Source organism: Nerophis ophidion, linkage group LG06, assembly GCF_033978795.1.
Source record: "Nerophis ophidion isolate RoL-2023_Sa linkage group LG06, RoL_Noph_v1.0, whole genome shotgun sequence".
NCBI lineage: Eukaryota > Metazoa > Chordata > Actinopteri > Syngnathiformes > Syngnathidae > Nerophis > Nerophis ophidion.
Window position 1 is genome coordinate 11,136,582 of NC_084616.1, and position 27,500 is coordinate 11,164,081.

Consider the following 27,500-nt stretch of genomic DNA (forward strand, 5'->3'; position numbering starts at 1 on the left):
ATTTATTTTTTTAAATTTATTGCCAATATGTTTGTTGTTCTTGTAAAATAGTGACTTTTTTGAGTAAAAGTATCACTTTTGTCATCATTTTGCTGAGTAAAATTCCGACTATTATTATTATAATATTGCCCCAACAATGTTTTTCTGATAAAATTGTGACTTTTGTCGAGTAAAATTACGACTCTATTCATACAATTGCCAAAATGTTAAGCTTTTCTTGTACAATTGCGACTGTTGTTGAGAAAAATTCCTACTTTTATCATGACATTGCACAAATTATGTTTGACTTGCTTTAGGTAAAATTATGACTTATTATAATACTGCCAAAATTCTAAGTTTTTCTTGTGAAATTGTGACCTTTTTCTTGTAGAATTCCAACTCATTATTCAAAACAAGCTTTTTTATATTTGCATAGTATGTATATATTATTATAATGTTGTAAATACACATCTTTATATATCTAGAGAGGATGGTCCGAAAGAGGTCGGCATTTTTCTAAGGTCCCCAGAAGGTCAGAACTACAAGTGTGTGTGTGTGTGTGTTTGTGTGAAATGACAAGACCGGATGGACCGGTCCAACAACCTGTCTCTTCATCCTTGTCTCAACAAATAGCAGCTTGTATTTTGCACGGAGCGCGTTCATCCTTGGCGTCCGTCACCGTGCTGTGGATTATTGTGCAGGTGCAAGTCACACAGGGACGTGTTTGCACCGCCAACACTGACATTCGCACGGCTTTCCCCATCAAGCGTGTCCGCACCGAAAGGTGAAGCAACTTCAAATCTTAGCCAGGGTGCACCCACGCCAGGAAAGGCAAAACTAAACACATAACAGCGGAAACTTTAAAGACCTACTGAAATGAGATGTTCTTATTTAAACGGGGATGGCAGCTCCATTCTATGTGTCATACTTGATCATTTCGCCATATTGCCATATTTTTGCTGAAAGGATTTAGTAGAGAACATCCACGATAAAGTTTGCAACTTTTGGCCGCTAATAAAAAAGCCTTGCCTGTACCGGAAGTAGCAGACGATGTGAGCGTGACGTCACGGGTTGTGGAGCTCTTCACATCTGAACATTGTTTACAATCATGGCCACCAGCAGCGAGAGCGATTCGGACCGAGAAAGCGACGATTTCCCCATTAATTTGAGCGAGGATGAAAGATTAGTGGATAAGGAAACTTAAGAGTGAGGCAATGGGTGCGTTTCAGATGTAATTAGACACATTTACAAGGATAATTCTGGAAAATCCCTTATCTGCTTATTGTGTTAATAGTATTTTAGTGAGATTATACTGTCATACCTGAAAGTCGGATGGCTGCGGTGAACGCCGGTGTCTCTGAGAGAAGCCAAAGAGTCAAGATCACAGCTGCCTTTTTGACAGCTACAGGAGGAGGTCCCATAATCCGCTGAAGTCTCCGGTAAGAGCCGACTTAATATCACAATTTTCCCATCCAAAAACTTGCTGACGTAGAGAAACATGTTCGCTTGACCGCTCTGTGTTAAAGCTTCACGGCAAACAAAGAAACACCGGCTGTGTTTCGGTTGCTAAAGGCAGCTGCAATACACCACTTTCCACCAACAGCATTCTTCTTTGACGTCTCCATTATTAATTGAACAAATTGCAAAAGATTCAGCAACACAGATGTCCAAATTACTGGGTAATTATGCGATGAAAAGAGACGAATTTTAGCCGTAAGTGGTGCTGGGCTAATATGTCCGCTACAACCCGAGACGTCACGCGCACGCGTCATCATTCCGCGACGTTTTTAAAAAGAAACTCCGCGGGAAATTTTAAATTGTAATTTAGTAAACTAAAGCGGCCGTATTGGCATGTGTTGCAATGTTAATATTTCATCATTGATATATAAACTATCGGACTAAGTGGTCGGTAGTAGTGGCTTTCAGAAGGCCTTTAAGAAGACTCCAAATAATCCACAAAGTCCAAACCCGTGGAATGATGGCCCACGCATGCCCGGATGCAACTTCCACTTTTAACATAAACAGTGTGATCTTTTCTCTCCTCAGTTATTGATCATAGCCGCCACATTACGAAACACAAATAGAGACTTGAAATAATCCACAGAGTCAAAACCCACAGGATGCTCGCTTTAGCACGAGCACATGACCAGCGCAATTTAGACATGTAATATCATCCGTGGGATCGTTTCTCTCGTCAGTTATTGGTCATAACCGGCACCTTGCACAATAGAAACAGAGAGTCTTGAAATAATCCACAAAGTCAAAGCGCACGGTACGCTCACTCGCGCACCAGCACATGTCCGCACATTTTCTCAAGATGTAATATACTCAGTGTGAGCGTTGATCTCGTCAGTTATTGATCATAACCGCCACCTCGCACAATGAAAATACATCGAGACTTGAAATAATACACAAAATCAAAGCCCACGGAACGGCAGCTCACGCAATTTAAACATGTAAAATAATCAGCGCAACACCATTTCTCGTCAGTTTCTGGCCATAACTACCACCTTGCAGTATAAAATTAAATAGAGTCTTGAAATAATCCACAAAGTCAAAGCGCACGGTACGCTCACTCGCGCACCAGCACATGTCCGCACATTTTCTCAAGATGTAATATACTCAGCGTGAGCGTTGAACTCGTCAGTTATTGATCATAACCGCCACCTCGCACAATGAAAATACATAGGGACTTGAAATAATACACAAAATCAAAGCCCACGGAACGGTAGCTCACGCAATTTAAACATGAAATATAATCAGTGCAACACCATTTCTCGTCAGTTTATGGCCATAACTACCACCTTGCAGTATAGAATTAAATAGAGTCTTGAAATAATCCACAAAGTCAAAACGCACGGTACGCTCACTCGCGCACCAGCACATGTCCGCACATTTTCTCAAGATGTAATATACTCAGTGTGAGCGTTGATCTCGTCAGTTATTGATCATAACCGCCACCTCGCACAATGAAAATACATCGAGACTTGAAATAATACACAAAATCAAAGCCCACGGAACGGTATCTCACGCAATTTAAACATGTAATATAATCAGTGCAACACCATTTCTCGTCAGTTTATGGCCATAACTACCACCTTACAGTATAGAATTAAATAGAGTCTTGAAATAATCCACAAAGTCAAAGCACACGGTACGCTCACTCGCGCACCAGCACATGTCCGCACATTTTCTCAAGATGTAATGTACTCAGTGTGAGCGTTGATCTCGTCAGTTATTGATCATAACCGCCACCTCGCACAATGAAAATACATCGAGACTTGAAATAATACACAAAATCAAAGCCCACAGAACGGTAGCTCACGCAATTTAAACATGTAATATAATCAGTGCAACACCATTTCTCGTCAGTTTATGGCCATAACTACCACCTTACAGTATAGAATTAAATAGTCTTGAAATAATCCACAAAGTCAAAGCGCACGGTACGCTCACTCGCGCACCAGCACATGTCCGCACATTTTCTCAAGATGTAATGTACTCAGTGTGAGCGTTGATCTCGTCAGTTATTGATCATAACCGCCACCTCGCACAATGAAAATACATCGAGACTTGAAATAATACACAAAATCAAAGCCCACAGAACGGTAGCTCACGCAATTTAAACATGTAATATAATCAGTGCAACACCATTTCTCGTCAGTTTATGGCCATAACTACCACCTTGCAGTATAGAATTAAATAGAGTCTTGAAATAATCCACAAAGTCAAAGCGCACGGTACACTCACTCCGCGCACCAGCACATGTCCGCACATTTTCTCAAGATGTAATATACTCAGTGTGAGCGTTGATCTCGTCAGTTATTGATCATAACCGCCACCTCGCACAATGAAAATACATTGGGGACTTGAAATAATACACAAAATCAAAGCCCACGGAACGGTAGCTCACGCAATTTAAACATGTAATATAATCAGCGCAACACCATTTCTCGTCAGTTTATGGCCATAACTACCACCTTACAGTATAGAATTAAATAGAGAGACTTGAAATAATCCTCAAAGTCAAAGCCTCGCAGTGCACTCGTTTACGTGCCCGCACACAGATTACACATGTGATCAATTCTCTCGTCAGTTGTTCATCATAACTGCCACCTTGCATATATATATATATATATGTCTTGATTGGATTATCCAGAGAATAGTGCTCGATACCGTGGTAGAGCGCAATATGTAGGTGTGGGAAAAAATCACAAGACTACTTCATCTCTACAGATCTGTTTCATGAGGGGTTCCCTCAATCATCAGGAGATGATTGAGGGAACCCCTCATGAAACAGATCTGTAGAGATGAAGTAGTCTTGTGATTTTTTCCCACACCTATATATATATATATATGTATGTACAAATCATAATGTTATTTTTTATAGTATTCTATCTTTATTTGTCATTGTTTATACTTTCTGAATAAATGATGTGATAATGTGGTGTTAATTTTCAATCTATCAAGACAAAAAAAATTATATCAAAGTCAAATTACAGGATGTTATTTATGTAGTTTTCCCATTTTCCTCGACTGGTGCACTAACGTGGTTTATTTTATTATTATTATTATTTTTACATATGTAGCGTAATCTAAAGCAGGGGTCACCAACCTTTTTGAAACCGAGAGCTACTTCTTGGGTATTGATTAATGCGAAGGGCTACCAGTTTGATACACACTTAAATAAATTGCCAGAAATAGCCACTTGTTCTCAATCCACCTTTAACTCTGTTATTATTAACAATTAATGATATTTATCTCTGTGGAAACACTGATCATTTTAATGATTTCTCACAATAAATATATATTTTTGATGACATGTTTTAAATAGGTTAAAATCCAATCTGCACTTTGTTAGAATATATAACAAATTGGACCAAGCTATATTTCTAACAAAGACAAATCATTATTTCTTCTAGATTTTCCAGAACAAAAATTTTAAAAGAAATTCAAAAGACTTTGAAATAAGATTCAAATTTGATTCTACAGATTTTCTAGATTTGCCAGAATATTTTTTTTAAATTTTAATCATAATAAGTTTGAAGAAATATTTCACAAATATTCTTCGTCAAAAAAACAGAAGCTAAAATGAAGAATTAAATTAAAATGTATTTATTATTCTTTACAATAAAAAAAATTAATTTACTTGAACATTGATTTAAATTGTCAGGAAAGAAGAGGAAGGAATTTAAAAGGTAAAAAGGTATATGTGTTTAAAAATCAAAAAATCATTTTTAAGGTTGTATTTTTCCTCGAAAATTGTCTTTCTGAAAGTTATAAGAAGCAAAGTAAAAAAATAAATGAATTTATTTAAACAAGTGAAGACCAAGTCTTTAAAATATTTTCTTGGATTTTCAAAATTCTATTTGAGTTTTGTCTCTCTTAGAATTAAAAATGTCAAGCAAAGCCAGACCAGCTTGCTGGTAAAAAAAAATAAAAAAATAAAAATAGAGGCAGTTCACTGGTAAGTGCTGCTATTTGAGCTATTTTTAGAACAAGCCAGCGGGGGGACTCATCTGGTCCTTACGGGCGACCGCGTTGGTGACCCCTGATCTAAAGGATACAAAAAATAATGTTCTTTGTCTAAATATAGAACAAGCACATTCTGAAAATAAACTCATCATAATGTTTTTTTTTTAAATATTATTCTATCTTTATTTGTCGTTATTTATACTTTGAGTAAATTATGTGACAACCTGGTGTTAATTTTCAATCTGTCAAGATAAAAAAAATGATATCAAAGTCAAATTACGTAGTTTTCTCATTTTCCTCAACTGGTGCACTACCATATGTTTATTTTTTTATTTTTTTACATATGTAGCATAATCTATAACGATACAAAAAATTGCTATTGCGACATCTAGTGGACACATTTAGAACAGCACTTTCTTTCATTCGAAAATTTCGGCTCATTTTTATACTCGGCAAACTCCTGTTTTACGTGTTTAATGACAGGATGTGTTTCAGCTTGTCCGCCTCAGGAAGTGGTTCACAGCGCCCCCTAGAGCCATGGTTCTCAAATGGGGGTACTCGTACCCCTGGGGGTACTTGAAGGTATGCCAAGGGGTACGTGAGATTTTTAAAAATTATTCTAAAAATAGCAACAATTCAAAAATCCTTCATAAATATATTTATTCAATAATACTTCAAGAGAATATGTAAGTTCACAAACTGTAAAAAAAAAAAAAAAAAAAATACAACAATGCAATATTCAGTGTTGACAGTAAGATTTTTTGTGGACATTTTCCATAAATATTGATGTTAAGGACTTCTTTTTTTTTGTGAAGAAATGACCAATATTTCTCAACGAGCTATTGCAAGAAATTTAGGGATTTTACCATCCACGGTCCGTAAAATCATCAAAAAGTTCAGAGAATCTGGAGAAATCACTGCACTTAAGCGATGATATTACGGACTTCTGATCCCTCAGGCGGTACTGCAAGAAAAACCCGACATCAGTGTGTAAAGGATATCACCACATGGGCTCAGGAACACTTCATAAAACCACTGTGAGTAACTACAGTTGGTCGCTACATCTGTAAGTGCAAGTTAAAACTCTACTATGCAAAGCCAAACCCATTTATCAACAACATCCTGAAACGCCGCCGGCTCGGCTGGGCCCGAGCTCACCTAAGATGGACTGATGCAAAGTGGAAAAGTGTTCTGTGGTCTGACGAGTCCACATTTCAAATTATATTTGGAAACAGAGGACGTGTTGTTTTCCAGAACAAAGAGGAAAATAACCATTGGGATTTTTATAGGCGCAAAGTTCAAAAGTTAGCATCTGTGATGGTATGGGGGTGCATTAGTGCCCAAGGCATGGGTAACTTACACTTCTGTGAAGGCACCATTAATGCTGAAAGGTACATACAGGTTTTGGAGCAACATATGTTGTCATCCAAGCAACGTTATCATGGACGCCCCTGCTTATTTCAGCATGACAAGTGTTACAACAGTGTGGCTTAGTAAAAAAAAGAGTGCGGGTACTTTCCTGGCCCGCCTGCAGTCCAGACCTGTCTCCCATGGAAAATGTGTGGCGCATTATGAAGCGTAAAATACGACAGCGGAGACCCCGGACTGTTGAACGACTGAAGCTCTACATAAAACAAGAATGGGAAAGAATTCCACTTTCAAAGCTTCAACAATTAGTTTCCTCAGTTCCCAAACGTTTATTGAGTGTTGTTAAAAGAAAAGGTGATGTAACACAGTGGTGAACATGCCCTTTCCCAACTACTTTGGCATGTGTTGCAACCATGAAATTCTAAGTTAATTATTATTTGCAAAAAATGAAATAAAGTTTATGAGTTTGAACATCAAATATGTTGTCTTTGTAGCATATTCAACTGAATATGGGTTGAAAAGGATTTGCAAATCACTGTATTCCGTTTATATTTACATCTAACACATTTTCCCAACTCATATGGAAACGGGGTTTGTACAATCCCCAAAGAGGACACTTTAAGTTGATGATTACTTCTATGTGTAGAAATCTTTATTTATAATTGAATCACTTGTTTATTTTTCAACAAGTTTTCAGTTATTTTTAAATCTTTTTTTCCAAAAAGTTCAAGAAAGACCACTACAAATTAGCAATATTTTGCACTGTTATATAATTTAATAAATCCGAAACTGATGACATAGTGCTGTATTTTACTTCTTTATCTCTTCTTTTTAACCAAAAATGCTTTGCTCTGATTAGGGGGTACTTGAATTAAAAAAAATGTTCAAAGGCGGTACATCACTGAAAAAAATGTTGAGAACCACCCCACTAGAGTACCAAAAAGTGGACACACACACGGCAGTCAAAAAGTGAGGAAACGTCCATTCTGACCATGCATGGTTTGTTGGCTAAACACCCGCCTCACCTGCATAACTGTGCTCCAAACACAGGAATAACAAGGAGGTCAATATTTAGGTTGACTTGTGCACGGCGGGGGAGAGAACCCTTTTGGAAAGCGAAAGACTTACGGTAAGATCACCTGCTCCGATTTGCACCCAAACATTCTTCTCACATTTCAGCCTCTCTGCAGGCCTTTTCTCTCTCTCTCCCCCCCCCCCCCCCCCCACCCACTTAAAACGGACCTTCGCTCAAAGCACCTTTTGTCCACTAAGCCAAGCTTCACGTCACATGATACAGGCGGCGCGGCGGCAGCTGTGTCAAAGCTCCGGCTTACTGAGGAATTTCATGTCCGCCTCCAAACAACACGGCAAAGCCCCCCCGCCCGCCCTCCGCCCCGTCATAATCCGAGTATGACATACATGAAATTATTTTGGGATTGAGGCTCAGTAAGAATCTATCTGGGCCATTTTACATCAGAGTATTTGTGGCCGGGGGACTTATTTAGCTTTTTTTTTTTAAAACACAAAAAGCAGTAAAGTTGTCACCTTGTAAGAACCCCGTTTCCAAATGAGTTGGGAAATTGTGTTAGATGTAAATATAAACAGAATACAATGATTTGCAAATCCTTTTCAACCCATATTCAGTTGAATATGCTACAAAGACAACATATTTGATGTTCAAACTCATAAAAAAATGTTTTTGTTGCAAATAATCATTAACTTTAGAATTTGATGCCAGCTAACACGTGACAAAGAAGTTGGGAAAGGTGGCAATAAATACTGATAAAGTTGAGGAATGCTCATCAAACACTTATTTGGATGGAACATCCCACAGGTGTGCAGGCTAATTGGGAACAGGTGAGTGCCATGATTGGGTATAAAAACAGCTTCCCAAAAAATGCTCAGTCATTCACAAGAAACGATGGGGCGAGGTACACCCCTTTGTCCACAACTGTGTGAGCAAATAGTCAAACAGTTTAAGAACAACGTTTTGTCAAAGTGCAATTGCAAGAAATTTAGGGATTTCAACATCTACGCTCCATAATATCATCAAAAGGTTCAGAGAATCTGGAGAAATCACTCCACGTAAGCGGCATGGCCGGAAACCAACATTGAAGGACCGTGACCTTCCATCCCTCAGACGGCACTGTATCAAAAACCGACATCAATCTCTAAAGGATATCACCACATGGGCTCAGGAACACGTCAGAAAACCACTGTCAATAAATAGAGTTGGTCGCTACATCTGTAAGTATAAGTTAAAGCTCTACTATGCAAAACAAAAGCCATTTATCAACAACATCCAGAAGCGCCGCCGGCTTCTCCTGGCCCGAGATCATCTAAGATGGACTGATGCAAAGTGGAAAAGTGTTCTGTGGTCTGACAAGTCTACATTTCAAATTGTTTTGGGAAATATTTGACATCGTGTTATCCGGACCAAAGGGGAAGCGAACCATCCAGACTGTTATCGACGCAAAGTTGAAAAGCCAGCATGTGTGATGGTATGGGGGTGCATTAGTGGCCAAATACAGTCTATTATACAGCATTATTCACATGTTAATATAAATACAGTCTGTTATACAGCATTATTCACATGTGAATAATATAAATACAGTCTATTATACAGCATTTCTCATATGTAATATAAATACAGTCTATTTATTATACAGCATTATTCACATGTGAATAATATAAATACAGTCTATTATACAGCATTATTCACATGTGAATAATAAAAAATACAGTCTATTATACAGCATTATTCACATGTGAATAATATTATTATACAGCATTAATCACATGTGAATAATATAAATACAGTCTATTATTCAGCATTATTCACATGTGAATAATATAAATACATTTATTATACAGCATTATTCACATGTGAATAACATAAATACAGTCTATTATGCAGCATCATTCACATGTGAATAATAGAAATACAGTCCATTATACAGCATTATTCACATGTTAATATAAATACAGTCTGTTATACAGCATTATTCACATGTGAATAATATAAATACAGTCTATTATACAGCATTACTCACATGTAAGTAATATAAATACAGTGTATTATACAGCATTATTCACATGTGAATAATATAAATATAGTCTATTATACAGCATTACTCACATGTAAGTAATATAAATAGAGTCTATTATACAGCATTATTCACATGTGAATAATAGAAATACATTTATTATACAGCATTATTCACATGTGAATAACATAAATACAGTCTATTATGCAGCATCATTCACATGTGAATAATAGAAATACAGTCTATTATACAGCATTATTCACATGTTAATATAAATACAGTCTGTTATACAGCATTATTCAAATGTGAATAATATAAATACAGTCTATTATACAGCATTACTCACATGTAAGTAATATAAATATAGTCTATTATACAGCATTACTCACATGTAAGTAATATAAATAGAGTCTATTATACAGCATTATTCACATGTGAATAATAGAAATACAGTCTATTATACAGCATTATTCACATGTGAATAATAGAAATACAGTCTATTATACAGCATTATTCACATGTGAATAACATAAATACAGTCTATTATCTACTAGGTAAATAACTCATTTTACAACATATATATCTGCAGCTAATATGTGGAAAAAATAAGTTTACTTCTTAAAATTTAGTGGGTGTGGCCTTCATATTGGCGCGGCGTATACCATAGTTGGGAAAACGAGGAGGAATTGTGGTTATGTCCACAGAGTGAGAGGTCTTTGCAGAGTGCAAAGATTGTTGCCATGACTTCACATCTTACTGTTGTTATCTAGACAGCAGGTAAAAAGGGTGAAGATGTTGAAATGTGACGATGACGGCCACAGTTTGACCCGGGAACAGACTATTTAACACAATGAAGAATGAACCAGTGTATTTTTTTTTTCCAAGTGGCGGGGGGTCGAAGAAGAGGCGAACATGTCCTGATAGGCGAGCCAGGTGTGCATGTGCTGTGACATTCACCAGCGAGCCAACAGTCACGCGTCAGGAATGCCGAGGCGAGTTGAAACCAAACTCCCGCTCGCACGGCCCACGGCAGGAATGCACGGGGATGAGCGGGTTAAGACACAGGCGGTGACTGGAACCACGGCACAGGTGTCAAACTCAAGGCCCCGGGGCCAGATCTGGCCCGCAACATCATTTTATCTGGCCCCGCAAACACCTGGAAATATATGTATCGCGCTTTTCTACCTTCAAGGTACTCAAAGGGCTTTGACACTATTTCCACATTCACACACTGATGGAGGGAGCTGCCATGCGAGGCCCTCACCACGACTCCATCGGGAGCAAGGGTGAAGAATCTTGCTCAAGGACACGACGAATGTGACGAGGATGGTAGAAGGTGGGGATCGAACCAGGAACCCTCAGGTTGCTGGTACGATCGCTCTCCCAACCGCGCCACGCTGCCCTTTGTATAATGCATATGTTGCTTTTTGACTGCACTTAAATGTATAATGTATTTATATTATTTACATGTGAATAACACTGTATGATAGACTGTATTTATATTATTTACATGTGAATAACACTGTATGATAGACTGTATTTATATTATTTACATGTGAATAACACTGTATGATAGACTGTATTTATATTATTTACATGTGAATAATGCTGTATAACACAAACCCCGTTTCCATATGAGTTGGGAAATTGTGTTAGATGTAAATATAAACGGAATACAATAATTTGTAAATAATTTTCAACCCATATTCAGTTGAATATGCTACAAAGACAACATATTTGATGTTCAAACTCATAAACATTTTTTTGTTGTTGCAAATAATCATTAATTTTAGAATCTGATGCCGGCAACACGTGACAAAGAAGTTGGGAAAGGTGGCAATAAATACTGATAAAGTTGAGGAGTGCTCATCAAACACTTATTTGGAACATCCCACAGGTGTGCAGGCTAATTGGGAACAGGTGGGTGCCGTGATTGGGTATAAAAACAGCCTCCCAAAAAATGCTCAGTCTTTCACAGGAAAGGATGGGGCGAGGTACACCCCTTTGTCCACAACTGCGTGAGCAAATAGTCAAACAGTTTAAGAACAACGTTTCTCAAAGTGCAATTGCAAGAAATGTAGGGATTTCAACATCTACACTCCATAATATCATCAAAAGGTTCAGAGAATCTGGAGAAATCACTCCACGTAAGCGGCATGGCCGGAAACCAACATTGAATGACCGTAACCTTCGATCCCTCAGACGGCACTGTATCAAAAACCGACATCAATCTCTAAAGGATATCACCACATGGGCTCAGGAACACTTCAAAAAACCACTGTCACTAAATACAGTTGGTCGCTACATCTGTAAGTGCAAGTTAAGGCTCTATTTTGCAAAGCGAAAGCCATTTATCAACAACATCCAGAAACGCAGCTGGCTTTTCTGGGCCCGAGATCATCTAAGATGGACTGACGCAAAGTGGAAAACTGTTCTGTGGTCTGACGAGTCCACATTTCAAATTGTTTTTGGAAATATTCGACATCGTGTCATCCGGACCAAATGGGAAGCGAACCATCCAGACTGTTATCGACGCAAAGTTGAAAAGCCAGCATGTGTGATGGTATGGGGGTGCATTAGTGCCCAAGGCATGGGTAACTTACACATCTGTGAAGGCACCATTAATGCTGAAAGGTACATACAGGTTTGGGAACAACATATGCTGCCATCCAAGCGCCGTCTTTTTCATGGACGCCCCTGCTTATTTCCGCAAAACAATGCCAAGCCACGTGTTACAACTGCGTGGCTTTGTAGTAAAAGAGTGTAGGTACTTTCCTGGCCCGCCTGCAGTCCAGACCTGTCTCCCATGGAAAATGTGTGGCGCATTATGAAGCGGAGACCCCGGACTGTTGAACGACTGAAGATAGATGAATGGATGGATGGATGGATGGATGGATGGATGGATGGATGGATGGGTGGATGGGTGGATAGATAGATAGATAGATAGATAGATAGATAGATAGATAGATAGATAGATAGATAGATAGATAGATAGATAGATAGATAGATAGATAGTACTTTATTGATTCCTTCAGGAAAATTAAAATTCCAGCAGCAGTGTACAGAGTTGAGATCAATTTAAGAAAAAAGTAAATAATGAGGGTTTAAATGGAAACAAAATAGAAAAATATTACAATAAGAATAAAAAATAAAAGGCAACAATGGGAATAAAAATATAACAGTAAAATAAGAATATAACAAGAGAAAGTAGGCAGTAGTGACCATGTAATGAAAACGTATTGCACTGTTATTGTTCTGCATCCCCTGTCATCCTAGTACCCCCTGCCCCCAAACCCCGCCCCAGAGAGGAGTTGTACAGTCTACTAAGCTCTACATAAAACAAGAATGGGAAAGAATTCCACTTTCAAAGCTTCAACAATTAATTTCCTCAGTTCCCAAACGTTTATTGAGTGTTGCTAAAAGTAAAGGTGATGTAACACAGTGGTGAACATGCCCTTTCCCAACTACTTTGGCACGTGTTGCAGCCATGAAATTCTAAGTTAATGATTACTTGCAAAAAACTAAATATGGTTTATCAGTTTGAACATCATATATGTTGTCTTTGTAGCATATTTGATTGAATATGGGTTGAAAAGGATTTGCAAATCATTGTATTCTGTTTATATTTACATCTAACACAATTTCCCGACTCATTTTGAAACGGGGTTTGCACATTGGATTATTTACATTATTTACAATCGGCTTTTCCGTGAAAAAAACCCCCAAAAAACAGTGGTACCGTCTTTCAATTTACCGTAAAATGTAAGAAAGAAAAAAAAAACACAATATATTACAGTAACATTTTCCAAATGTAAAGTTTTTACTGTAAAACGGACAGTCTACTTAAAACAATTAATATAATTAATAATGACAACCAGAGGCAAATTCATCCATTATTCACTTTTACAAGCGGTAACTCTGAAGGCAGCCATAACGGCCATGTGGCCCTCAGTGAAAACCACGGGGCCCGCCATTCCCATTCAGGGTCTACAGTCACGCTTCATCATCCAGACATTTCCATAAAGGATTACAACCATATCTCTCTTTAAACCGCTCCTTTGTTTGAGCGAGAGTACGTTTGAATATTCAAATACGGGTCAGCACGACAGCGCTGATAAGTTTATGTATTAATAAAGCCAAAAAATCATAATAAATATAGAGATTTGGGGGTGTATTAGTGGGGTAACTGTCACATTTGGGAACGCATTGTGATGCGCCAAGGTGTCACCTCAAGATGCAGCAGGACCAGACGGGCAGAATCCAAACTTGATTGTTGCTTACCGCAAACAAACCATCCAGACGGAACAAAGGTAGCAGGCAGGTTTAAATACACAAGTAGACGATAACCAACAGGTGTGCGTAGAAACAATAGCAGGTGGGACAAATCAGAAACCAGGGTAACAAAAACAGGAAATGCACACACAAACTCAGCACCGGAAGAGTCCAAACAATCCAAAAAACCAAAAAGGACTCAAAAAACAGACTAAGGGTGTGCGACAACAGTGACTTACACTGACGCTGAAAGGTACATACAGCTTTTGGAGCAACATATAATGCCATTCAGTCAACGTTATTTTGGACGCCCCTGCTTATTTCAGCAAGACGACGCCAAGCCACGTGTTACAACAGCGTGGCTTCGTAGTCCAGACCTGTCTCCCGTTGAAAGTGTGTGACGCAAAATGAAGCCTAGAATAAATACCACACCTGTTGCACTTAAGCTGTGCATCAAGCAAGAATGGGAAATAACTCCACCCAAGAAGCTTCAAAAATTAAATAAATAAATAAATGCAGAGAAATAAACACATTTTTTCGCTAAGAAATGACCAAAAATATACATAACATTATTTCACATTATAATATCACTTAGGAATGAATAAAAGGCCCTCTTATAAACATCTACCCATCATAGAAGCCTGGGACTCTCTGCAGTTGAGTCCAACAACCTCCAAATGTTGAAAACGGGGACGGCGTGGCGCAGTGGGAGAGTGGCCGTGCGCAACCCAAGGGTCACTGGTTCAAATCCCACCTAGAACCAACCTCGTCATGTCCGTTGTGTCCTGAGCAAGACACTTCACCCTTGCTCCTGATGGGTGCTGGTTGGCGCCTTGCATGGCAGCTCCCTCCATCAGTGTGTGAATGTGTGTGTGAATGGGTAAATGTGGAAGTAGTGTCAAAGCGCTTTGAGTACCTTGAAGGTAGAAAAGCGCTATACAAGTACAACCCATTTAAAACTGGGAAACCCACTAAACCAGATGGACCAATTATTAACAAATTTGCCTCTGCATTTAATTATTGAATATATTTTTTCACGAATTGGACTGACTTGAAATTTCTCACACATCTCTAGAAAAACACCCAGTGGAACAACTTTCAGGTTATTAGAGAATTTACAAACCCCGTTTCCATATGAGTTGGGAAATTGTGTTAGATGTAAATATAAACAGAATACAATGATTTGCAAATCCTTTTCAACCCATATTCAGTTGAATATGCTACAAAGACAACATATTTGATGTTCAAACTCATAAATAATAATTAACTTAGAATTTCATGGCTGCAACACGTGCCAAAGTAGTTGGGGAAGGGCATGTTCACCACTGTGTTACATCACCTTTTCTTTTAACAACACTCAATAAACATTTGGGAACTGAGGAAACTAATTGTTGAAGCTTTGAAAGTGGAATTCTTTCCCATTCTTGTTTTATGTAGAGCTTCAGTCGTTCAACGCTGTCGTATTTTACGCTTCATAATGTGTCACACGTTTTCCATGGGAGACAGGCCTGGACTGCAGGCGGGCCAGGAAAGTACCCGCACTCTTTTTTTACGAAGCCACGCTGTTGTAACACGTGCTGAATGTGGCTTGGCATTGTCTTGCTGAAATAAGCAGGGGCGTCCATGAAAAAGACGCCGCTTAGATGGCAGCATATGTTGTTCCAAAACCTGTATGTACCTTTCAGCATTAATGGTGCCTTTCACAGATGTGTAAGTTACCCATGCCTTGGGCACTAATGCACCCCCATACCATCACAGATGCTGGCTTTTCAACTTTGGGTCGATAACAGTCTGGATGGTTCGCTTCCCCTTTGGTCCGGATGACACGATGTCGAATATTTCCAAAAACAATTTGAAATGTGGATTCGTCAGACCACAGAACACTTTTCCACTTTGCATCAGTCCATCTTAGATGATCTCGGGCCCAGAGAAGCCGGCGGCGTTTCTGGATGTTGTTGATAAATGGCTTTCGCTTTGCATAGTAGAGCTTTAACTTGCACTTACAGATGTAGGGACAAACTGAAGTGTTCCTGAGCCCATGTGGTGATATCCTTTAGAGATTGATGTGTTTTTTGATACAGTGCCGTCGGAGGGATCAAAGGTCAAGGTCATACAATGTTGGTTACCGGCCATGCCGCTTACGTGGAGTGATTTCTCCAGATTCTCTGAACCTTTTGATGATATTATGGAGCGTAGATGTTGAAATCCCTAAATTTCTTGCAATTGCACTTTGAGAAACGTTGTTCTTAAACTGTTTGACTATTTGCTCACGCAGTTGTGGACAAAGGGGTGTACCTCGCCCCATCCTTTCTTGTGAATTTTTTGGGATGCTGTTTTTTATACCCAATCATGGCACTCACCTGTTCCCAATTAGCCTGCACACCTGCAGGATGTTCCAAATAAGTGTTTGATGAGCATTCCTCAACTTTATCAGTATTTATTGCAACCTTTCCCAACTTCTTTGTCACGTGTTGAAAACAGGGTTTGTAGTACACAATTTAAGGAGGGGTCGAACTATGGACTGGACTCTCACTATTATGTTAGATCCACTATGGACTGGACTCTCACTATTATGTTAGATCCACTATGGACTGGACTCTCACTATTATGTTAGATCCACTATGCACTGGACTCTCGCACTATTATGTTAGATCCACTATGGACTGGACTCTCACACAATTATGTTAGATCCCCTATGGACTGGACTCTCACTACTATGTTAGATCCACTATGGACTTCATGCGTGGACACATCATCACGCTGGCACAGCTGCGCCTTTCGCCACACACAGACACATCTTTCTTCATGCCGCACACGCACACACACACACACACACACACACACACACACACACACACACACACACACACACACACACACACACACACACACACACACACACACACACACAAGGTGATCCCCCCCCCCACAGAGACTGGATTGAGCGGGGATGAGTGGCCTTGGTCACCCTGGATCGTCGCCAACGCCGCGGGACAGGAAGTGGACCGGGGGAGGCGGGGAAGGACACAAGCGCTCCTCTGTTTGTCTGCGCCCGACATTTATCAGATAGTCATTCAAATAGGAGGACCCGTTCCCCTCAGTGGCCTTCAGGTAGTCCGACACGTAACCACGGCAACCGCAGTCAACCAACAGAGTGTTTACATACGTTTACATTGGAGCGACTACAAACATAACATAGAGTTATACTGTTTACCAGTACTACAATAGTACTGCCATACTAAAATTAGTCAAAACCAGTACTATACTCGGTTTGAAAAGAACCGCTTCACAATTTGTTATTTTTTATTCTTTTAACAGGCATGACGGCGCATCGTGACATTGCTGGCTTTACGAGCATGTTCGGCAGTGCACACACACAGAGTACTTACAAGCAGACACAGTGTGTAGACAGAAAAGGGAGAACGGACGCATTTTGGCCTAAAAAGTGACGATAAAGGTGAAGTTATAACACTGCTTTAAGACATGGGCGAACATCCATAGAGGACAAGCTGTAAAAATGGATGATTAAACCACTTGTTCATTTACTGTTAAAATCTGCTTATTTTCTGTCGACACTTCTGTTAAAATGTAATAGTCACTTATTCTTATCTTCTTTGATACTTGACATTAGTTTTGGATGATACCACACATTTAGGTATCGATCCGATACCAAGTAGTTACAGGATCACACATTGGTCATATTCAAAGTCCTCATGTGTCCAGGGATGTATTTCCTGAGTTTGTAAACAAAATATGATATTTTTTATTTTGAATAAAAAAACATTTTTTGACGGTATAAATATCAATAGTAGTATCGACTAGATACGCCCTTGTACTTAGTATCATTACAGTGGATGTCAGGTGTAGATCCACCCATGGCATTTGTTTATTCTAATTCTTCTCTTGTTTGGTACTTTACATTAGTTTTGGATGATACCACATATTTAGGTATCGATCCGATACCATGTAGTTACAGGATCATATTCAAAGTCCTCATGTGTCCAGGGACATATTTACTGACTTTGTAGACAAAATATGATTTTTTTTTCTTTTAAAAGAAAAATAATTTTTTTTTGGACGATAAAAATATCAATAGCAGTATCGACTAGATACGCTCCTGTATATGGTATCGTTAGAGTGGATGTCAGGTGTAGATCCACCCATGGTGTTTGTTTACATTGTGACGCCTCCCTTATTCTTCTCTTCTTTGATACTTTACATTAGTTTTGGATGATACCACACATTCAGGTATCGATCTGATACCAAGTAATTACAGGATCACACATTGGTCATATTCAAAGTCCTCATGTGTCCTGGGATGTATTTACTGACTTTATAGACAAAATATGATATTTTTTATTTTAAATAAAAAAATATTTTTTGGACGGTAAAAATATCAATAGTAGTATCGACTAGATACGCTCTTGTACTTGGTATCGTTACAGTGGATGTCAGGTGTAGATCCACCCATGGTGTTTGTTTACATTGTGACGCCTCCCTTATTCTTCTCTTCTTTGATACTTTACATTAATTTTCGATGATACCACACATTTAGGTATCAATCCGACACCAAGTAGTTACAGGATCATACCTTGGTCGTATTCAAAGTCCTCATGTGTCCAGGGACGTATTTACTGACAAAATATGATTTAAAAAAAAAATATATATATATATATATATATATATATTATTTTTTTGACGATAAAAAATATCAATAGTAGTATCGACTAGATACACCCTTGTACTTGGTATCGTTACAGTGGATGTCAGGTGTAGATCCACCCATGGTGTTTGTTTACATTGTGACGCCTCCCTTATTCTTCTTTTCTTTGATACTTTGCATTAGTTTTGGATGATACCACACATTCAGGTATCGATCCGATACCAAGTAGTTACAGGATCATACATTGGTCATATTCAAAGTCCTCATGTGTCCTGGGATGTATTTACTGAGTTTATTGACATTTTTTTTTTCTTTTAAAAGAAAGAAAATATTTTTTGGGACGATAAAAAATATTAATAGCAGTATCGACTAGATACACCCTTGTACTTGGTATCGTTACAGTGGATGTCAGGTGTAGATCCACCCATGGTGTTTGTTTACATTGTGACGCCTCCCTTCTTCTTCTCTTCTTTGATACTTTGCATTAGTTTTGGATGATACCACACATTTAGGTATCGATCCGATACCAAGTAATTACAGGATCATACATTGGTCATATTTGAAGTCCTCATGTGTCCAGGGACATATTTCCTGACTTTATAGACAAAATATGATTTTTTTTCCTTTTAAAAGAAATTTTTTTTTTTTTTTGACGATAAAAATATCAATAGCAGTATCGGCTAGATACGCTCCTGTATATGGTATCGTTACAGTGGATGTCAGGTGTAGATCCACCCATGGTGTTTGTTTACATTGTGACGCCTCCTTTATTCTTCTCGTTTGATACTTTACATTAGTTTTGGATGATACCACACATTTAGGTATCGATCCGATACCAAGTAGTTACAGGATCATACATTGGTCATATTCAAAGTCCTGATGTGTCCTGGCACATATTTACTGACTTTATAGACAAAATATGATATTTTTTCTTTTAAATAAAAAAATATTTTATGACGATAAACAATATCAATAGTAGTATCGACTGGATACGCCCTTGTACTTGGTATCGTTACAGTGGATGTCAGGTGTAGATCCACCCATGGTGTTTGTTTACATTGTGACGCCTCCCTTATTCTTCTTTTCTTTGATACTTTGCATTAGTTTCGGATGATACCACACATTCAGGTATCAATCCGATACCAAGTAGTTACAGGATCATACATTGGTCATATTCAAAGTCCTCATGTGTCCTGGGATGTATTTACTGAGTTTATTGACATTTTTTTTTTCTTTTAAAAGAAAGAAAATATTTTTTGGGACGATAAAAAATATTAATAGCAGTATCGACTGGATACACCCTTGTACTTGGTATCGTTACAGTGGATGTCAGGTGTAGATCCACCCATGGTGTTTGTTTACATTGTGACGCCTCCCTTCTTCTTCTCTTCTTTGATACTTTGCATTAGTTTTTGGATGATACCACACATTTAGGTATCGATCCGATACCAAGTAATTACAGGATCATACATTGGTCATATTTGAAGTCCTCATGTGTCCAGGGACGTATTTACTGACTTTATACACAAAATATGATTTTTTTTTTCTTTTAAAAGAAAATGTTTTTGTTTTTTTTACGATAAAAAATATCAATAGTAGTATCGACTAGATACACCCTTGTACTTGGTATCGTTACAGTGGATGTCAGATTAATAGTATAGGACTCTACCGCTACACCAACCATGGTATTTGTTTACATAGTGACGCTTCCCTTATTCTTCTCTTCTTTGATACTTTACATTAATTTTCGATGATACCACACATTTAGGTATCAATCCGATACCAAGTAGTTACAGGATCATACCTTGGTCATATTCAAAGTCCTCATGTGTCCAGGGACATATTTACTGACAAAATATGATTAAAAAAAAATATATATATATATATGTATATATATATATAATTTTTTTGACGATAAAAAATATCAATAGTAGTATCGACTAGATACACCCTTGTACTTGGTATCGTTACAGTGGATGTCAGGTGTAGATCCACCCATGGTGTTTGTTTACATTGTGACGCCTCCCTTATTCTTCTCTTCTTTGATACTTTACATTAGTTTTGGATGATACCACACATTCAGGTATCGATCGGATACCAAGTAGTTACAGGATCATACATTGGTCATATTCAAAGTCCTCATGTGTCCTGGGATGTATTTACTGACTTTATAGACAAAATATGATTTTTTTTTTCTTTAAAAGAAAAATTCTTTTTTTTTTACTATAAAAATATCAATAGCAGTATCGACTAGATACGCTCCTGTATATGGTATCGTTACAGTGGATGTCAGGTGTAGATCCACCCATGGTGTTTGTTTACATTGTGACGCCTCCTTTATTCTTCTCGTTTGATACTTTACATTAGTTTTGGATGATACCACACATTCAGGTATCGATCCGATACCAAGTAGTTACAGGATCATACATTGGTCATATTCAAAGTCCTCATGTGTCCTGGGACGTATTTACTGACTTTATAGACAAAATATGATATTTTTTATTTTAAATAAAAAAATATTTTTGGACGGTAAAAATATCAATAGTAGTATCGACTAGATACACCCTTGTACTTGGTATCGTTACAGTGGATGTCAGGTGTAGATCCACCCATGGTGTTTGTTTACATTGTGACGCCTCCTTTATTCTTCTTTTCTTTGATACTTTGCATTAGTTTTGGATGATACCACACATTCAGGTATCGATCCGATACCAAGTAGTTACAGGATCATACATTGGTCATATTCAAAGTCCTCATGTGTCCAGGGACATATTTCCTGACTTTATAGACAAAATATGATTTTTTTTTCTTTTAAAAGATTTTTTTTTTTTTTTTTTGACGATAAAGATATCAATAGCAGTATCGACTAGATACGCTACTGTATATGGTATCGTTACAGTGGATGTCAGGTGTAGATCCACCCATGGTGTTTGTTTACATTGTGACGCCTCCTTTATTCTTCTCGTTTTATACTTTACATTAGTTTTGGATGATACCACACATTCAGGTATCGATCCGATACCAAGTAATTACAGGATCACACATTGGTCATATTTGAAGTCCTCATGTGTCCAGGGACATATTTACTGACCTTATAGACAAAATATGATATTTTTTCTTTTAAATAAAAAAATATTTTATGACGATAAACAATATCAATAGTAGTATCGACTAGATACACCCTTGTACTTGGTATCGTTACAGTGGATGTCAGGTGTAGATCCACCCATGGTGTTTGTTTACATTTTGACGCCTCCCTTATTCTTCTCTTCTTTGATACTTTACATTAGTTTTGGATGATACCACACATTCAGGTATCGATCCGATACCAAGTAATTACAGGATCACACATTGGTCATATTTGAAGTCCTCATGTGTCCAGGGACATATTTACTGACCTTATAGACAAAATATGATATTTTTTCTTTTAAATAAAAAAATATTTTATGACGATAAACAATATCAATAGTAGTATCGACTAGATACACCCTTGTACTTGGTATCGTTACAGTGGATGTCAGGTGTAGATCCACCCATGGTGTTTGTTTACATTTTGACGCCTCCCTTATTCTTCTCTTCTTTGATACTTTACATTAGTTTTGGATGATACCACACATTCAGGTATCGATCCGATACCAAGTAGTTACAGGATCATACATTGGTCATATTCAAAGTCCTCATGTGTCCTGGGATGTAATTACTGAGTTTATTGACATTTTTTTTTCTTTTAAAAGAAAGAAAATATTTTTTGACGATAAAAAATATTAATAGCAGTATCGACTAGATACGCCCTTGTACTTGGTATCGTTACAGTGGATGTCAGGTGTAGATCCACCCATGGTGTTTGTTTACATTGTGACGCCTCCCTTATTCTTCTCTTCTTTGATACTTTACATTAGCTTTGGATGATACCACAAATGTAGGTATCGATCCGATACCAAGTAGTTACAGGATCATACATAGTCGTCGTATTCAAAGTCCTCATGTGACGTATTTCCTGACTTTATAGACAAAATGTTTCTTTTTTGAAGACTTTGAATATGACCAGTGTATGATCCTCTAACTACTTGGTATCGGATTTTTTATTTAGTTATTTTGTTTTGTCATGAAAAAATTAGGTTTTTTGGGTTGGTGTACTAATTGTAAGTGTAATTTGTGTTTTTTATGTTGATTTAGTAAAAAAATAAATAAAATAAAAAATTATTTTAAAAAAATAATAATAAAATAAAAAAAATATTCTGCGGCCTGGCGGGGGATTTTATTTTATTATTTTTTTGTCATGAAAAAAGGAGGTTTTTTGGGTTGGTGCACTAATTGTAAGTGTATCTTGTGTGTTTTATGTTGGTTTAGTAAAAAAATAAAAATTTAATAGAAATTATTTAAAAAATAAAAAAATAAAAAATTATTCTGCGGCCTGGCAGGGGGTGGGGTGGGGGGATTTTCTCCTTATTATTATTTTTGTCATGAAAATTTTAGTTTTTTGGGGTTGGTGCACTAATTGTAAGTGTATCTTGTGTTTGTTATGTTGACTTAATAAAAAAATAAAATAATAAATAAATAAATAAAATTCTTCTGCGGCTCGGCGGGGGTGTGGGGGGGGGATTATTTATTTATTCCTTTTGTCATGAAACAATTAGGTTTTTTGGGTTGGTGCACTAATTTTAAGTGTATCTTGTGTTTTTATGTTGATTTCATAAAAAAATAAATAATAAAAATAATTAATAAAAATAATAACAAAATTCCTCTGCAGCCCGGCGGGGGGTTGGGGGGTATTTTATTTATTTATTTTTGTCATGAAAAAGGGAGGTTTTTTGGGTTGGTGCACTAATTGTAAGTGTAACTTGTGTTTGTTATGTTGATTTAGTAAAAAAATAATAATTTAATAGAAATTATGAAAAAAAAATAAAAACAAAAAAATTAAAAAATCTTCTGCGGCCTGGCAAGGGGTGGGGGGGGGGGATTTATTTTATTTATTTATTTTTGTCATGAAAAAGGGAGTTTTTTTGGGTTGGTGCACTAAATGTAAGTGTAACTTGTGTTTTTTATGTTGTTTTAGTAAAAAAAAAATATATATATATATATATATATATAAAAATTATTTTAAAAATAATTAAAAAAAATTCTGTGGCCCGGCAGGGGTGGGGGATTTTCTTATTTTTATTTTTTTTTGTCATGAAAAAGGGATTTTTTGTGGGTTGGTGCACTAATTGTAAGTGTATTTTATGTTTGTTATGTTGACTTAATAAAAAAAATAGAATAAAATTAAAAAAAATTCTTCTGCGGGATTTTTTTTTTTTGTCATGAAAAAATTTGGTTTTTTGGGTTGGTGCACTAATTGTAAGTGTATCTTGTGTTTTTTATGTTGATTTAACAAAAAAATGTTTTAATAAAAATAAAAATAATAAAAAATTATTCTGCGGCCTGGTACCCGGTGGTTGGGGCACCACTGCATTAGTCTACTGTACTAAAAGGCCCGGCAGCAAACTAGTCGGGCCTGAATTCATTTCACTTTCAGTTGTGGCGTGCAGATAAGAGGAGATGCAGGTGAAGAGAATAAGAGGAGGAATAAAAGTGGGCCAGTTGGAGTGTGAGTGAACAGGTGGTGCCGGCCACTAATTAGCACCAGAAGTGGGCCACACAACTTCAGTATGCACCGCATGAAATATTCAAAGCTCCTCCCAGTGGACTGTCACACAGCGTACTGCGAGTATGTATGTATGTATGTATGTATGTACATATGTATGTGTGTATGTATGTATGTACGTGTGTATGTACGTATGTACGCATGTACGCATGTACGCATGTACGCATGTACGCATGTACGTATGTACGTGTGTACGTGTGTACGTGTGTACGTATGTACGTATGTACGTATGTATGTACGTATGTACATATGTACGTGTGTATGTACGTATGTACGTACGTATGTACGTATGTACGTATGTACGTATGTATGTGTGTATGTACGTATGTACATATGTGTCTATGTACGTATGTGTGTATGTACGTATGTACATATGTACGTATGTACGTGTGTATGTACGTATGTACGTATGTATGCATGTACATATGTACATATGTACATATGTACGTATGTGTGTATGTATGTACGCATGTACGTATGTACGTGTGTACGTACATATGTACGTATGTACGTATGTACATATGTACGTATGTATGTATGTGGGTATGTACGTATGTACATATGTACATATGTGCGTATGTACGTATGTACGTGTGTATGTGTGTATGTACGTATGTACATATGTACATATGTACGTATGTACGTATGTATGTGTGTATGTGTGTGCGTACGTATGTATGTATGTACGTATGTACGTATGTACATATGTATGTGCGTATGTACGTATGTACGTGTGTATGTGTGTATTTACGTATGTACGTATGTATGTGTGTATGTACGTATGTACGTATGTACATATGTACGTATGTACGTATGTATGTATGTACGTATGTACGTATGTACGTATGTGTGTGTGTATGTACGTATGTACGTATGTACATATGTACGTATGTACGTATGTACGTATGTGTGTGTGTATGTACGTATGTACGTATGTACATATGTACGTATGTACGTATGTACGTATGTGTGTATGTACGTATGTACATATGTACGTATGTATGTACGTATGTACACATGTACGTATGTACGCATGTACGTATGTACGTGTGTATGTACGTATGTATGCATGTACATATGTACATATGTACGTATGTGTGTATGTATGTATGTGTGTATGTGTGTATGTTCGTATGTACATATGTACGTATGTACGCATGTACGTATGTACGTGTGTATGTACGTATGTACGTATGTATGTGGGTATGTACGTATGTACGTATGTACATATGTACGTATGTATGTACGTATGTACGTATGTACGTATGTACATATGTACATATGTACGTATGTACGTATGTAGCAGCTGCACGGTGCGTCCACAGGGCCGGCGGCGACCATTCCAACATGTCCGCCGCCAATCAATGCTCCTTTGAGGCAAAGCAAAGCGGGATCAAACCATGATCTCACAACAATTCAAGCCACGCCGCTGCCCGCCGACCTCCGCTGGAATATTTCACCAAATCACAAAGGATTTTCTTTGCTCTCATGTTTGCACTTTGATGTTTCCCTGCAGAGGAAGTCCACTCATGACATCATCATTAGAAGCAGCTGATTCAGCACACACACACACACACACACACACACACACACACACGATCCTGCTTTCCGTACACATTGCATCATCGTTTCACTTTGCTTCCGCATTAGTATAGTTACATATAAATGTGTGTGTGTGTGTGTGAATGTGAACATGTGTCTGTCTATCTGTGTTGGCCCTGCGATGAGGTGGCGACTTGTCCAGGGTGTACGCCGCCTTCCACCCCAATGCAGCTGAGATGGGCTCCAGCGAAAATGGACGGATGGATGGACATGTGTGTTTGTATGGGAATGTGTAATGTGTGTGTGAATGTGTAGGTGTGTAGGTGTGTATGTGTGCATGTGTATGAGTGTATGTGTCGTGTGAATGTGTGTAAGTGTATGTATGCGTGCATGTGAACATGTGTATTTGTGTGCAAATGTGAACATGTGTATGTGTATGTATGTATGTGTGTGAATGTGTAAGTGTATGTGTGTATGCGTGTGTGTTCGTACGGGTGTACGTGTGTGTGTGAGTGTGAATGTGTGTGTGTACGTGTATGTGTGTATGCGTGAGTGTGTGTGTGTATGTATATTCGTATGTGAATGTGTATGTATGTGTGTATGTGTGTAAGTGTATGTGTAATTATATGAGTGTAGGTGTGTGTGTGTGTGTGTATTGTGTATGGGTGTATGTGTGTGTGTGGGTATATGTGTATGTATATGTGTGTGCGTGTGTGTGTATGTGTGTACAGTATGTGTAAGTGTGAATGTGTAAGTGTATTTGTATGTGAATGTATGTATTTGTGTATGCTATTTTGTGTATGTATGTGTGTATGGGTGTATGTGTGTGTGTATGGATGTATGTGTGTGTGTGTGTATGTATGTGTGTGTGTGTGTGTGTGTGTGTGTGTATGGGTGTATGTGTGTGTGCATGTATGTATGTGTGTGTATTAATGTGTGTGTGCATGTATGTATTTGTGTATGGTATTTTGTGTATGTATGTGTGTATGAGTGTGTGTATGTATGTGTGTACGGGTGTAAGTGTGTGTGTGTATTAATGTGTGTGTGCATGTATGTGTGTGAATGGGTGTATGTGTGTGTATGTGAATGTGTAAGTGCATTAGTACGTGTGTAAGTGTATGTGTGTCTAAGTGTATTTGTGTATGTGAAAGCATGTGTGTGTGTGTGTGTGTGTGTGTGTGTGTGTGTGTGTGTGTGTATGTATGTATGTTTGTAATGTTTGTGTGTGAATGTGTTAGTGTACGTAAATGTGTACGTGTGTGTGTGTATGTATGTATGTTTGTAATGTTTGTGTGTGAATGTGTTAGTGTATGTACGTGTGTACGTATATGTGTATGTGTGTGTATGTGTTGTGTGAACGTGTAGGTGATTGTGTAAGTGTATGTATGTGTGTATGTGTAAGTGTGTGTGAATGTGTAAGTGTGTGTGAATGTATGTGTGTACAAGTAAGTGTAAGTGTACGTGTAAGTGAATGTATATGTGTAATGTGTATGTGTGTGTATGAGTTTAT

General features: G+C 37.7%; 1 protein-coding gene across 5 annotated transcripts in view; it reads right to left on the reverse strand.

Annotated features, from left to right (window-relative positions):
* Positions 1-27,500, reverse strand: part of src (v-src avian sarcoma (Schmidt-Ruppin A-2) viral oncogene homolog) — a 101,995-nt gene that overhangs the window by 64,299 nt on the left and 10,196 nt on the right. The window lies entirely within an intron of this gene.